The sequence below is a fragment of the Littorina saxatilis genome, linkage group LG8, assembly GCF_037325665.1.
Source record: "Littorina saxatilis isolate snail1 linkage group LG8, US_GU_Lsax_2.0, whole genome shotgun sequence".
Lineage (NCBI taxonomy): Eukaryota > Metazoa > Mollusca > Gastropoda > Littorinimorpha > Littorinidae > Littorina > Littorina saxatilis.
In genome coordinates this window covers 45,291,453-45,308,349 of record NC_090252.1, presented here as the reverse complement: position 1 = coordinate 45,308,349, position 16,897 = coordinate 45,291,453, and the positions used below count along the sequence as shown (strand labels likewise).

Sequence of the window (16,897 nt, the reverse complement as noted above, 5' to 3'; positions counted from 1 at the left end):
CTCATTCTCTCCCTCTCTCTTTTCTTTGCCTGATGCTGTTATTGATTGAACCGACCATTCAGTGCTAGTGCCATAGAAACTATTGCGCTTACTGTCCAGCCAAAAGATTAAATCTAACACTCCAGCCCCCTCCCGGCCCTCCACCCCCCTCCCCACACCACTCGGACTAATGAGTAAGCCTCGTTATACCAACAAGTACCTTCACAGACAATTCCCCAATGCTTACACCTCCCAGCAAATCGTTTGTATCTGGAATATACTTACACTGCGGTCGGAATCGGATGAGAACCTCTTCAGAGTGTAGTGCCACATTTGTTGATTCGCTCCCACTGTTTAAAGTAAACACCGTTTAGTCAGCCAGTATGCAGAATTTAAAGATGCCGTCCCGCTTCGGTCATAAACCCCGTCACTGATAATAATGTCCTGGTTTTGGGGGATAAAAACACCCTTCCACTTTTACACATAGAATCGTTAAAGAGACTTCTTCTTCTTCTTCTGCGTTCGTGGGCTGAAACTCCCACGTACACTCGTGTTTTTTGCACGAGTAGAATTTTACGTGTATGACCGTTTTTTTACCCCGCCATTTAGGCAGCCATAAGCCGTTTCCGGAGGAAGCATGCTGGGTATTTTCGTGTTTCTATAACCCACCGAACTCTGACATGGATTACAGGATCTTTTTCGTGCGCACTTGGTCTTGTGCTTGCGTGTACACACGGGGGTGTTCGGACACCGAGGAGAGTCTGCACACAAAGTTGACTGAGAAATAAATCTCTCGCCGAACGTGGGTACGAACTCACGCTGACAGCGGCCAACAGGATACAAATCCAGCGCGCTACCGACTGAGCTACATCCCTGCCCCACTGGTTGCGTCCAGTGCAGACGGTGACCTTTTTGATGAATTAATTTTGCAGATTGCCACGTATGTGCGTTCAAGAAATCAATACATGAACACACATTCTCACTCACAGAGACAGCGACAGAAACGGCGCACACTGCGAGACAGAGCGTCAGCGACAAAGACATAGGGAGATTATACTTATAACCATTACCGACGCAGTACACAAACCTACAACGCATCATCTCAAATACAGTATGGAAGGAATACAATATGATTAATATCAGCCTGAGAGCTCAGAACAGTCGCAGTTTCTATGCAGCCGAGCGGCTGTTATATACAGCCCTCCCTCCCGTCTTACGTCATAACTGTGCTGAACATTCTCTCACACCCACGTGAACGGTAAACAGAAACAGAACTTTTACAATCTGAGGGAAAAGGGCAGCGCAGAACGGCAGATAAAACTTCGGAATAGAGTCTCGGCTTTGACAAGCTCTTCCTTAAATTTTAAGTTGTGAGTTATAACCGCTACCAAAAAAAAAATATCTAGCTCTAAGTTACAACTTAGGCCAAACAAAAATATATGTTGGTTTAAGATAACATGGCCCCCAGAAAATAGGGTCGGTGGGTCGGCTTTTTTTAATTTTTCTTTAATTTTCGGTCTCGGTTATGGTTCGCACAATGTGCCAGAGGTTGGTTTTTTGGGGGGATTTTTTTAAGAAATGGAAAAAAAGTTTTAGTGTCGAGGGAAAAAAATAGGGTCGGTCGGGTTACCCTAAACCAAGATATATTTTTGTTTGGCCTGCACAGAAACAGAACTTTTACAATCTGACGGGAAAGGCCAGCGCAGAACGGCAGATAAAACGTCGGACTAGAGTCTCGAATTTGACAAGCTCTTCCTTAAATTTTAAGTTGTGAGTTATAACCGCTACCAAAAAAAAAGATCTAGCTCCAAGTTACAACTTAGGCCAAACAAAAATATATGTTGGTTTAAGATAACATGGCCCCCAGAAAATAGGGTCGGTGGGTCGGCTTTTTTTAATTTTTCTTTAATTTTCGGTCTCGGTTATGGTTCGCAAAATGTGCCAGAGGTTGTTTTTTGGGGGATTTTTGTTTAGAAATGAAAAAAAGTTTTAGTGTCGAGGGAAAAAAATAAGGTCGGTCGGGTTACCCTAAACCAAGATATATTTTGGTTTGGCCTACACAGAAACAGAACTTTTACAATCTGACGGGAAAGGGCAGCGCAGAACGGCAGATAAAACGTCGGACTAGAGTCTCGACTTTGACAAGCTCTTCCTTAAATATCAAGTTGTGAGTTATAACCGCTACCGAAAAAGATCTAGTTCTAAGTTACAACTTATCACTGAATTGAGTACCTTGTGCGCTCTCGAACCGTCTTGGCGCGCCTATAGATAAAGATGCGAATGATGTGCACACATGCCGACAGGAGAAAGAGACGGAAGGACGGACATACCGATCTACAAACTGACAAACAGATAGGTAGACAGACAGACATGCGAACGCAGTGGTACTCTAACATATTGTGAAACATGACACATAAACACAGACCATCACACTAACCGGCTGGCAGTTATAGACAAACAGGCAGGCATACAGGCAACCAAGCACACACACGCACACACACACGCACGCACGCACGCATCAGTGCACGCACACACACACACACACCGTCACACGCAGTGCCGCACACGCGCGCTCTCTGTGTCTTTCTTTCCCGCCCCCCCCCCCCCCTCTCTCTCTCCCTGTCCCCCACCCTCTTTCTCTCTGTTTGTCTGTCTGTCTGCCTGTCTCTCGCTGTCTCTGTCTCTCTCTGTCTCTCTGTCTCTCTCTCTCTGTCTGTCTGTCTGTCTATCTGTCTGTCTGTCCGCCTGTCTCTCTCTTTCTCTCTCTCCCTCTCTCTCTCTCTCTTTTTTCTCTCTCTCTTTCTGTTTCTCTCTCTCTTTCTGTTTCTCTCTCTCTCGCTCTCCCTCTCTCTTTCTCTCTCTAATTTACATAATGTACGTCTGTAAGTAACAATAACCTTGTCAATTTTACTATCTATATTATGTGCGTCTGTATTAAGTGTTTGTATAAGGGACAGGTTGTAAGATTAGGCTTTGCCTAAAACCTATATCCTTTGGTAATACAGTTCAGTTTCAATTTCAGTTTCAGTTTCTCTCCGCCTTGCTCCCTTCCCTCTCTCGTCCAATAATCCATACATGCAGACCATATACCGTTCCAAATACACATCAAATTGAGTAATTGCTAAAAGTCAGACAGTCGCAGTTTTTGCAAACAGAATCATTAGCAATGACGTCACTCCCCAAAACAACTGCATTCTCACATCAACATGAATGAAAAAGACACATTTGCATGAGGTGGGAGCTCGCAGTTCTTAAGGCCGTATTTAGATCATAAGTCTTAAAGATAAGATACCAACGGCATTCATCAACGTAAATGAATGGGATACATTTACTAATAGGGCTGTGGCTCGTAGTCGTATAAGGATTCTATTTAGGACACACGCTATACCACAAGTATAATTTCTCACTACTCGCTTATTGATGTGTTAGAGTGTTTAGCTTCTTGATGAGGTTACCAGTCACTTTCTCCATAGCTTCTTGATGAGGTTACCAGTCACTTTCTCCATCATTCGTTCATAAACATGACTTAGAGCAGAACTATAAATATAGCCGGAAAGGTGCGACCCCTTTGCTACTTTTGCGTGATGAAAATAGTACATGTAGCCTATACATATGGCGAGGTGCTTCTGGATCTGTGTGCTGCCCACTGCATTTGCCGGGTCAGTTTGGCATACCCTGGCTGCTTACTTGGGAAAGTACTGGACGGACGATCCTCGGATCACCGCATCGAATCTAGACCGGAAAGGACACGGTCAACTTAATGTGATGACTCAGAGACGGAATCCATGTCCAACCCCCGTGTCACCGCGTATAAGACCGGTCATTTTTTATATTTAGTCAAGTTTTGACTAAATATTTTAACATCGAGGGGGAATCGAAACGAGGGTCGTGGTGTATGTGCGTGTGTGTGTGTGTGCGTGTGTGTGTGCGTGTGTGTGTGTGTGTAGAGCGATTCAGACTAAACTACTGGACCGATCTTTATGAAATTTGACATGAGAGTTCCTGGGTATGAAATCCCCGAACGTTTTTTTCATTTTTTTGATAAATGTCTTTGATGACGTCATATCCGGCTTTTCGTGAAAGTTGAGGCGGCACTGTCACGCCCTCATTTTTCAACCAAATTGGTTCAAATTTTGGTCAAGTAATCTTCGACGAAGCCCGGACTTCGGTATTGCATTTCAGCTTGGTGGCTTAAAAAATAATTAATGACTTTGGTCATTAAAAATCTGAAAATTGTAAAAAAAAATAAAAATGTATTAAACGATCCAAATTTACGTTTATCTTATTCTCCATCATTTGCTGATTCCAAAAACATATAAATATATTATATTCGGATTAAAAACAAGCTCTGAAAATTAAATATATAAAAATTATTATCAAAATTAAATTGTCCAAATCAATTTAAAAACACTTTCATCTTATTCCTTGTCGGTTCCTGATTCCAAAAACATATACATATGATATGTTTGGATTAAAAACACGCTCAGAAAGTTAAAACAAAGAGAGGTACAGAAAAGCGTGCTATCCTTCTTAGCGCAACTACTACCCCGCTCTTCTTGTCAATTTCACTGCCTTTGCCATGAGCGGTGGCCTGACGATGCTACGAGTAAAATGGCATTGCGTTCAGTTTCATTCTGTGACTTCGACAGCTACTTGACTAAATATTGTATTTTCGCCTTACGCGACTTGTCTTGAAGTGCAGGCGGCAGAGTACACCTAAGCACACACACACTTGGACAGAGAGACTTGTTGCTGCTAGGTTTTCACTTTCGAGAAAGCAATCCGAATTTCCCAGCAATGGAATAATACAGTTTGTAATGAATGAAATGAAATGAAATGAAATGTTAATAGTGTCAGCAATGTCTGTTGCCGGGTTTTCTAAGGCCTAAACAAAAAATAGGTGTGGTTACGGTAACCCGACCTACCCTATTTTTAGGGGCCGACCCTATAACTTTTTATTACATTTGTCAACAAAAACACCAAAAAAACAAGAAAACGAGTGCAGAAAACGCAATGAAAGCGAAAGCGCCCGAGTCGCACACTTATTTTTCTGTCAAGTAGGTTTAATTTGTACACATTAGAAAAAAACTATAAAAAAAAAAGTGATTGCCTACCTTCCTACCCTATTTTTTTTGGCTATGTTACCATAACCACACCTATTTTTTTTTTGGCCAAAGCATTGTTATTTTCTTGGTTGTCTCGAAAATACTTTTAAACGGGAATCATTACTTCAATAAATGTAAATACTGGCCTATAACCACACTCTCCGGCACCGAATAATTATTGGAGTCACGTCGTCGATTATAGTGTAAAAGGAATTTCAAACACTTATTTAGCACAATTAAGGTATTCTTTCGGTATAACGTCATCATTGCAAAAAACAATACTAATCCGTACCTTTTAGCGATTTTAGGCAGTGTTTTTTTAATTTGCATATTTTTAACAAACAAAAACACCCATACAACCCTGGGAGAGAGAGAGAGAGAGAGAGAGAGAGAGAGAGAGAGAGAGAGAGAGAGAGAGAGAGAGAGAGAGAGAGAGAGAGAGAAAGAGAGAGAGAGAGAGAGGGATATATATATATATACAGAGAGAGAGACAGAGACAGACAGACAGACAGAGGCAGAGACAGAGAGACACAGAGAGAAAGAGAGAGGCAGAGACAGAGAGACACAGAGAGAAAGAGAGAGACAGAGACCAGGAGACAAAGAGAGACAGAGAGAAAACAGAGACGAAGAGAAAATGAGAGAGAGAAAAGAATACTGAGAATTTGTTTTTATCATCTTTGCACATTCGGTTAGTGACCCTGGTTGCAGGCACCCTGTCGAGAAAGAAATAGGCTTCAGGTGTGTTACGTTAAAACTGTAAAATGTCGTTCGCACATGACAAGAAGCACCAGACAGGGAGGGGATTACGCAAGATCTATGATACATTAGTTTGGATTAACCGAGAAAGAGACAAAAAATATGTTGTCGAGACGCACGACAGATTCTTTTTTTTTTCCTTTTCTTCTTCCGTCTTTCTCTACATTTTTAGTTCAGTTAAAGGGATACAATGAACCAAAACATGTCTCTAATCGCGTTAAGAGCAGCTATGCATTTCGGGCTAGGGGTTGTAATCATATGTGACCACACACCAAGAAGTGTTTGAGTGTTCTGTTAATATTGAAAGTTGAAACGGCTATGCTTTGGCTGGTGTTTCGAGACTGACATTTCTCCCCTTCTACCGCTGTTGTCTCTGTTTTAATTTCGATCGAACTGATTTCTGCCCCTTGGAGGAGCTTGTATTTCACGCGCTGTTCCCAATAAACATGCCAGAAGTGGGCCATTGCTGGCGTTTTGATGGCAATGCCAGTTGCCAGAACTACTGCCATCAAAGGCCCACTTATGGCCCAATGCTGGCATATTACCCGTATGCACATTGGCAAATTGATGGGCCATCACTGGCAAGCCAGCACTTTGCCAGCAAAAACCCATCATTTATTTGCTGGCTTTTTGATGGCTTGCCATCATTTTGCCAGCAATTTGCCAGCAATTTTCCAGCAAAAACCCATCATTTATTTGATGGCTTTTTGATGGCTTGCCATCATTTTGCCATCATTTTGCCAGAATTTTGCCAGCAAAAACCCATCATTTATTTGATGGCTTTTTGATGGCTTGCCATCATTTTGCCAGAATTTTGCCAGAATTTTGCCAGCAAAAACCCATCATTTATTTGATGGCTTATTGATGGCTTGCCATCAAAAACCCAGCATTTTGCCAGCATTTCGCCAGCATTTTGCCAGCATTTTGCAGGTTTTTAGTTCCATATAAAAAAAACTTTTTTTCCATATATTTTCCGTTAATGGCCCTTTACCTGCTGAAATTACCGGGCCAGTTGTGGCCCGGCAAAATGCCATATTTCTGTCTTTACCATTGCCAGCAAAATGCCAATAAGTTGCAGGAAATATACCAATACCACTGATTCGGATAGAATGACGGCTCTATTCATGTACTCGATCTGCACAGTCTTGTTAGCCCATAGATGGTTGTTAGAAGTCTATAAATATGCTTTGTTTTGTAATTTTTTACTGTGAATGTAATAACAATAACAAAACACAGCACATCAATGGACTTTTCAACCCATGCTGGCGGCAAGACGTGCGCAAATAAAGCAAAGGGCAATGCTGTCAAGCTGTACATTAGCAATATGCATATGCGTAATTATCAAATTCATCAGTAAAATGCAATTGAAATGCTAATCACATTTGTCGTGTAACTTATCTGGCAAGTAAAGGCAGTGGTTTTGACAGAATATCGTCATCAACGCAGTTATAGCGGGCACAACAACAATACAGTAATATATATTAAAAACAAAACAAATGTAAAGCTTCCAAACAGCAACGACTCATTACCGAAACATTACAGAAACGTACGCTTTGTTTTCAGTTGCTCACTGTTTTATTTTATTTGTACAGCGTTCTAAATTTCACACTCGAGACATGATGACCAAAGGCAGGAATGTTTCTTGTTCACTTCCCAGTAAACCTCCGTAGGATTGTCTTGATTCTGTCATTTCTCTGTTCGCATCCGCAACGTTGAGATAACGCTTCTTTTCTTTGTCCTGACGTCGTAGCCTACGGTAAGCCATTGAAACTCTCAAGTCCTCCTGCCGTTCACCTCTTGAAACATGAAAGCAAACGAGTTTTGTTGGTTTTAATTCATTATTCCATATCACACACACACACACACACACACACACACACACACACACACACACACACACACACACACACACACACACACACACACACACACACACACACACACACACACTAACAAACAACCAAACAAACGCAAGCATACACGCAGGCATGCAAGCAAACAGCACACGCACGCACGCACGCGCGCGCGCTCACACACACACACGCGCACACACACACGCGCACACACACACACACACACACACACACACACACACACACACACACACACACACACACACACACACACACATACACACACAGAGGCATTCTCACAGAGAGGACGACTTCTTGTAATCTATCATATTTTCTGAACTGACTAAAATGCCAAGCAGAAGTAAGGGGTCAACAGGAATATGTATTTTGATCTAACCTGCGAAGCTTACGTTGTCTCGGACAGCTCTCTTGCGTTTCTCTCAGGAACTGAGACCCAGGCGAGCTGCATCTTATCCAGTTGGGCAGTCAGACACTTGCACAAATCTTTGTCCTGGAGTGAATAGACACATACTCAATGTCAACATTCACAAGATGCAATTTGTTTGGTTACAAGTAAGCTTATGGTAATGCCTATGGTGCTTTTCTTTTGACAGAGACAAAACAAACTCAATCACACAAAGAAAGGAAAAAGGCACACACACACACACACACACACACACACACACACACACACACACACACACACACACACACACACACACACACAACCGCGCGCGCGGGCGCACACACACACACACACACACACACAACCGCGCGCGCGGGCGCACACACACACACACACACACACACACACACACACACACACACACACGCGCGTGCGCGTGCGCGCGCAGATTCTTTCTTACAGAGAGGACGACTTCTTAAAGTCTATTATATTTTGCGAACTGACTCAAACGTCCAGCAGAAGAAAGTTGAAAAAAAGACCGACAACGGAGGAAAAGAACAAGAAGATACTAGATCTAACGCCGTTGCGACGACCTGCTCACACAACTGTTTGTGAAACTCACCACGCTTGCTTCTAGCCGGAGGAGATCGGACGCGTACTGAAATCGAAGAAGGTGCTTTGGAAATTCCTTGAAGTTGAATGCAAAACAAATAACCGGACATCTGCAGAACCACCGCGGGCCGGATTTAGTTGACAATGCGTCATCATCACGAGTGACGTCAAGATATTTCGACATTTGTTTGTACATTACGTCACTCCAAGTGAGAAAGTCATACCGCTGTGCTGTCGCAGATCTTCTTGCCAGCAATTATCCAGCATTGGCCCACTGCTGGCGTGCCAGCAAAAACCCACCTATAATTGCCAGCAAATCGCCACCTATGGCCCAATGCTGGCAAACAAGCACTGGGCCACCAATGGCGTGCCAACAGTGGGCCAATTAAGGCATTTTACTGGCCGACAATATTACTGGAATGCCAGAGATGGGCCAGTGATGGCAAGCCATAACTGGGCCTTTGTTGGCAAACCATAATTGGCCCAGTGTTGGTTTTTTTATGGCCAGCTTTACCAAACTTGCCAGCAAAAAGCCAGCAGTGGCCCAGTTCTGGCATGTTTATTGGGGTTGCTGGAGGTACAGAATTGAAATCCCCCAAATAGCTACAGAAGTCGGTTTGGGGTCTGAATAGAAGACAATACACACTCAGAATGCCTTAGAATTAGTGTTTGAGCGTCCTAATTTTGAAATCTAAATGTTGTGTTGGCTTAGCCTCCCACTTCTTCTCATATAGAAACAGCTCGGCTCACCACCTCCTATCTGCATGGCCAGGCTTTTTTACGGGATCTTCTTCTCGATCGCTCAGACAGGGACTCCGGAACTTCTAATAAAGTTTGCAGCACAGCGAAGACTCCGCAGGGTGCCGAAGATCTTCTCCTCAACTGGTGTGTCCGCAGGACATGTTTCTGCTCGTAGTTTCTGGTGGATTGGACAGTGTTGGAGGAGGTGTTCCACTGTCATGTCTGCGATGCCACAGTGGCATACAGGCGTGTCCCCAATGTGGAATTTTGAGAATCTTTCTTTTTCACGGGATAAGACCTCGGGATAAGACCATCCAGCCACTTGAACATGCACTTACCAAAAACAACACCATGACTGCTTGCTGTGGTGAAGTAGATTTTTTTAACATCAATTTGGTTTGTTTGTTTGCTTAACGCCCAGCCGACCACGAAGGGCCATATCAGGGCGGTGCTGCTTTGACATTAAACGTGCGCCACACACAAGACAGAAGTCGCAGCACAGGCTTCATGTTTCACCCAGTCACATTATTCTGACACCGGACCAACCAGTCCTAGCACTAACCCCACAATGCCAGACGCCAGGCGGAGCAGCCACTAGATTGCCAATTTTAAAGTCTTAGGTATGACCCGGCCGGGGTTCGAACCCACGACCTCCCGATCACGGGGCGGACGCCTTACCACTAGGCCAACCGTGCCGGTTTTTAAATCAATTAATTTCTTTAAAAGCTACTGTGCATAGACAGCACCCAGGCTCATTTTGGTAATGTGACCAAGTGGAGGGATGGTTTTATCTATACTATATATAAACATGGATGTAAGTGTGTGTTTGTGTGGGTGTGTGTCTGTCTGTCTGTGGTCGCCATACCTCAGAGATGGCAAACGATAAGCACAAGATATTGTGCATGCACACTGCCCTGGACCCACAGATGTGCACCTGGGTTTTAGTTTCTCCAGACGTTGTTTCCTTCCTCGGATAATGATCGACCCTCCCCATTAATGAATACAGCCGATAATAGTGCAAGGGAGGTCAGTCATGTTTTGTTACTCATGGAAGGGAGGTAACTCTTATCATACCAGCATTCCGTGTCATTCTCCTTTCCCCCAAACGTTTGATTTGGAGTTTTTCTTTGAGGCCTTTGCTTACACCCGGGCGAAGCCGGGCCAGATTGCTAGTCCCATGTACAAAGCCGGGCCAGATTGCTAGTCCCATGTAAAAAGCCGGGCCAGATTGCTAGTCCCATGTAAAAAGCCGGTCCAGATTGCTAGTCCCATGTAAAAAGCCGGGCCAGATTGCTAGTCCCATGTAAAAAGCCGGGCCAGATTGCTAGTCCCATGTAAAAAGCCGGGCCAGATTGCTAGTCCCATGTAAAAAAAAAAGCCTAGCCAGATTGCTAGTCCCATGTAAAAAAGCCGGGCCAGATTGCCAGTCCCATGTAAAAAGCCGGGCCGGACCTGAGATGGTGATCTCGAGCCGAACTATTTTTCACCAGAAGGAGTGTACCTTTAAAGTATCACCGATTTTGTACGAAAGAGTAATGTCCCTAATTCTGTCAGTAGGCACCCTCAGTCGTGTTTCCCGTCATGGACAGCTGTAAATTATGTGTGTCAACGGTTACTCGACCTAGCGTATTTTTATTTTGTTGTTGTTGTTGTTGTTGTTGTTGTTGTTGTTGTTGTTGTTGTTGTTGTTGTTGTTGTTGCTTGTTTTTTCTTTTGCTTTTTTTTGCTGCCGACTGAACCTTTGAAAATGTTTTGAGGAAAATGAAATTCAAACGCAAAATGTAGATTACCCTTCTCGTCGTCGTCGTCGTCATCGTCGTCCTCCTCTTCCTCCTCCTCCTCCTCCTCCTCCTCCTCCTCATCATCATCATCATCCACGGTGCATCATCATCATCATCAGCAGCAGCAGCAGCAGCAGCAGCAGAAGAAGAAGAAGAAGAAGAAGAAGAAGAAGAAGAAGAAGAAGAAGAAGAAGAAGAAGAAGAAGAAGAACAACAACAACAACAACAACAACAACAACAACAAAAACAACAACAACAACAACAACAACAACGTCAGATCAAAGACAGCAACAACAACAACGTCAGATCAAAGAGTGTAGGGATACACTCTTTGGTCAGATCATGCACACCTTCAAACAACAAGACAGCAGTGAGTCTGATTTATATTTATATGCTGGAATCTTAAGGCGGAGACAGACGCACAACACAAAACCATGTTTTCGACAAAAACACCATCTCAAAACGTCGGGGAAACACATGTTTTTTTAAAGAGGGGATGTCACACGCGAAACACAGATGAAGCGCGGTGCGTGTTTTCACAGAAATATCGGTCAGTGTCAGCTTGACCCGTCCAGCTATCGCCCTGTGTTTGGGTTTTTAAACAACACGGCTGGCAGTGCCCACTGATACGGTCAGTGTCCACTGATAAGGTCAGTGTCAGCTTGACCCGTCCAGCTACCGCGCTGTGTTTGGGTTTGTAAACAACACGGCTGGCAGCGCCCACTGATATTATTGCCTCTCTTCACTCGTGACAGGCTCCATAGACTCTAGTTAGGATTCATGAGTCCGATACTACCCTGAATCGGTACCACATCTGAGTCTATCATTTTGTTCTACCTCCGTGGTGCTGGAAACCGAGTCACGTGAGTTGATCGTCCGCGTTCATTGGCTGACTACCGAAACGTGTTTTCAGATTTTAGAGCATGCTGCGAAAACACGAAACAGTGTTTTCTGAAACGCGTTTTGGGGGATGTCACACGGGAAACACGCTGTTTTGTGTTTGTTTTGAAAGGAAACACTGTTTTGTGTTGTGCGTCTGACATGGCCTTTGACAGAAATGAGCAATGAAATACACAGTCAACTTTGGCAATCCCACTCGACGCGAAGCTGTGTGGTACTACCATGGAGGGCTAACATAAGACCGTCCAGTTCATCTCAAGAGCTGGTTTCCAATTTAAAGCCGTTAGAGAAGAAGAAAAAGGAGAAACGCAATTTTTATTCACTGAAATGAAATAAGATAAAATAAACACTTTCTCAGGATGCGGACGTATCTTTTTTTCTGTATGTCGTTACATTACGGTCAACACACATTAATGTTTTCTCTCTCATCTTAACGCACAAAAACAAACAAACAGACACAAAAATTGTCAAAACGATCATAGTTCATCAAAACAAGCACATAAAACTGTACATGAAGTTCTGTTTCGCGTACCAATGAGACCGTAATTTTCAGAATCACTAGCCAAAGGTGAGTTTACCATTTGTTGGACTTTCAGGGCTGCTTAGTCGTCGTCATCATCACCACAACCACAACACTTCAGTGTCACCACAACCACCACCAACAACAACAACTTCTTCTTCTTCTTCTTCTGCGTTCGTGGGCTGAAACTCCCACCGGTACACTCGTGTTTTTGCACGAGTGGAATTTTACGTGTATGACCGTTTTTATCCCGCCATTTAGGCAGCCATACGCTGCTTTCGGAGGGAGCATGCTGGGTATTTTCGTGTTTCTATAACCTACCGAACTCTGACATGGATTACAGGATCTTTTCCGTGCGCACTTGGTCTTGTGCTTGTGTGTACACACGAAGGGGGATAAGCCACAAGCAGGTCTGCACATAAGTTGACCTGAGAGATCGGAAAAATCTCCACACTTAACCCACCAGGCGGCCGCGGCCGGGATTCGAACCCTCGACATTCCGATCAAGAGGCCGACGTCTTACCTCCCCGCCACAGCGCCAACCACAAAACAATAACAACAATTTTAACCACAAACAACAACAACAACAACAACAACAACAACAACAACAACAACAACAACAACACCACAAACAACAACAACGACCACAACGACGACGACGAAAAAATCAGCGTCGACAACAATCATATATAGGCCTATACTAACTCGGCTTCCCAAGGGTGACCCGGAAGTGTAATATTAGAAGATAACCTACACAATTACCATAAATTATAGGGTCAGCTCCACTTCCGATCTACAAAATCTATGCTGCGCACAAAGACAGAGTACAGTCTGTTGCTAAAAGTTGCCTGAGGTGAGCAACATAGGTTGCTATGCACTATGACATCTAACAGTGCGTGACGGGAAATACGTCGTGAGACATGCTCTCTCACTCTCTCTGTGTCTCTCTTTTTGTCTGTCTGTCTGTCTGTTTCTGTCTCTCTGACTCTCTCTCTCTCTCTCTCTCTCTCTCTCTCTCTCTCTCTCTCTCTCTCTCTTACTCTCTCTCTAGACAAAAAATATTTTCCAGTCGCCCTGAAACAGGCTAAAGTCATTCCTCTGTTTAAATCAGGTGACAAAAGAGACCCCTCAAATTATAGGCCAATTTCCATTTTGTCTGTGTTATCAAAACCACTGGAAAAGCATATCAACAAACACATCCTAACACATTTCAACCAAAACAACTTATTCCATCCTAAACAATCAGGATTTAGAGCTAAGCATTCCTGCCACACTGCCTTAATCTCTCTTGTTGATCAGTGGTTGGACAAAATAAACGATAATGAATTCTGTGGTGCCATTTTCGTAGACTTTGCAAAAGCCTTTGACGTAATTGATCACACATTATTGCTTAGAAAATTCGGTTTGTATGGCGTCGGATATGATACTATCAATCTTGTTAGTGCATTCCTCTCTGACAGACAACAGACAGTTCTTACAAACACTAGAGCATCGAGCATGCAAGCTGTAGATTACGGTGTACCACAAGGATCGGTATTAGGACCTCTGCTCTTCTCAATATATGTTAATGACCTCCCCCTTTATATTCAACATTTATGTGAACTTTTTGCAGATGATACCACAATTCACTCCAGTAACAAAAATTTAACTCGCTTATCAGAATCCCTCCAAGGAAGTCTAAACCAGCTGACAGAATGGACTGACCTAAATCACATGTCTCTTAACCCAAAGAAAACCAAATATATGATAATTACAACTAGACAAAAACGACAGAATTTTACCTCAACTGGTCCCGATTTAATGATTGACGGCAATATAGTGGAAAAAGTCGACCATCACAAAGTTCTAGGTGTCCACATCGATAACAACCTGTCTTGGTCAACTCACATTGAACAACTTAGTAAATTAGTGTCAAAGAAAGTGTACCTCTTATCTAGAATTAAACACTTTCTTAATTGTCAAGCCAGGAAGTTATTTTTCACTGCTCATATTCAGTCTCTTATTGATTACGCATCCACTCTATGGGACTCTGCAAGTGATAATTCCCTAAAGCTACTCAGCAGATTACACAAAAGAGCGCTAAAAGTAGTATTACTCAAACAGACTACTCTCACCGACTCAGACTACATCAACATAGGGGTCCTACCTCTAAAGTCAAGAATGAATTATAACAAAGGAATAATGATGCATAAAATTATGACAGAAAATGCACCCGAAACCATTTGCTCAAAGTTCTCTTTGAAGAATTCGCACCACTTTATAAAACTAAACACTCCTCTTCCTAGGATAGACCTATTTAAATCAAGTCTTGTTTATTCAGGAAGCAGCCTCTGGAACGCTCTTCCGGACGCCCTGCGGCAATCCACCAACACGGATTCTTTTAGAACCAAATATTCTTTCCATTTAATGAACTCTATGAACAAATAAACTTGATTGGTATGTTTTCTTTGTATACAGTTGTTCATTATCGGAATTATGGTTTATTGTGACAAAATCACGAAGATTTGGCTCTGTAATACATTGTTTTGCTGAGCTAATGTATTGTTGGGTTACTTTCCGTTTATCTTCATTGCTTTACACCCAATTTTGAACACTACCTTATGATCTACAATGCTTCTACATAATGCGCTTCATGTACATAAACTTATATGTTCTACCATTAATGTTTTTATGTAACCTTTTTTTTTGTTTTTTTGTTTTTTGTTTTTTTGTCCCTAGTCATAGTTATAGTAAAATAGTTTAGTCCCTCTTTAGGGCGAGGGCCAGATGCAAAAAAGCATATCTATGCTTATTCTTGTCACCCTCGAAAAATAAAGATTTGTCATTGTCTCTCTCACTGTCTCTCTGTCTCTCCCCCTGTCTCTCTCTCCCTCACTCTCTGTCTGTCTCTTTCCCTCTGTCTCTCTCTCTGTCTCTCTCTCTGTCTCTCTCTCTCTCTCTCTCTCTCTCTGCCTGTCTCTCTTTCCCTCTCTCTGACCGCTGCCAATCACTCCAACAAGATTTCTGCAACCTACACACCTTTGTCAACGAACACAAACTGAAACCCCATGAGTTTTTAGATAAACATTGCACGCTTCAATGGAAGCCAGCATACACCCTGTGTCTCTCAATACATGAGGCTGAAATAGGACATCTGTTTTGAAAACTTCATCCCCTCTCCTCCTTCCCACCCCTCAACCCTCTCTCCCACCGACCTCCCCCCCCCCCCCCCCACGCCCAACAACCAAAGCGCCTACAACACCTATCACATAGCTCTATTCAAACAAGGCTAAATCACTTACACCGCCCTCCTACCTGAACTTAAGTTCCCCATTCTGATATATTATTTTAGCAAGTTATATTTAATATTCTTATTTGGCTAATAATTATTTTTATGTTTCTAGTTACGTATTTATTTACTTATTCAGCCAGTTCTTTATTACATTATTTTGGCATTATCCAAAAGTCTAAAAAATATTTTACATAAAAAAAAAGCAAAAAAGCCTATAAAACCGCTCCACTTCAACTATATTTCGCGTACACTATGGCAACAACCCCAACAAAATCTTTACTTCCATCCCCATTTTGAAATATCGCAACAACAGACTTCCAGATCTATAACACGATCATATGTGTTCTCTGTTTGCATGTCTGTCCAGTGTCTTGTCCCCCCATAAAGCATATCAACACTACCTGTCCCAAGATAGGCCAATTGGTTCTAAGAGGACGTTAAAACTAATTATCATCACCTCTCTCTACTTTTTTTTGTATTTTTTTTAGTTACTGTTTTCATTGTAATCTCTTACCTTCAGATGAAAAGAGAAACGTGTGAAATATGTGTGTGTACCATGTTTTTAAATGTTGAGTTATATATATATTTGAGGCTTTGCCGCGAACGATGCTATAATTATATTCATGTCAGTTTCTCTGGTTGGATCAAAGTGTGTATAACAAGAAATTCCTCCGAGGTAGGAAAAACACCCCCGTTGGTCAAAGGGAAATAACCATTCTCACTGCCACCAACTGAGAAGGTTATTTCCCTTTGACCATTAATATGTCCCTCTATAAGTCCTTGTAGAATCTTAATCCACCAATAACTCCCTAACCGTGTGTTTGACTGGTCCCAATTTTTGTAAGGACCGTCTCAGGAATGTATAGAACCTGTTCACCAAGTTTGGTGACGATCGGTCCGTTCATTCTTGAGATCTATATGCGAACACAAACACACAAACAAACAAACAAACACATCGACCGAATCCTATACA

The 16,897-nt window shown here is 42.7% G+C and overlaps 1 long non-coding RNA gene across 1 annotated transcript; it reads right to left on the bottom strand.

The window, feature by feature from the left end:
• Window positions 1-7,379: 7,379 nt before the first annotated feature.
• On the bottom strand, window positions 7,380-8,794 carry LOC138972337 (uncharacterized). The gene is made up of 3 exons (XR_011457564.1): window positions 8,722-8,794; window positions 8,091-8,204; window positions 7,380-7,636 (listed from the first exon to the last, which is right to left on the bottom strand). It is a non-coding gene; the product is annotated as an uncharacterized lncRNA (long non-coding RNA).
• Window positions 8,795-16,897: the final 8,103 nt, after the last annotated feature.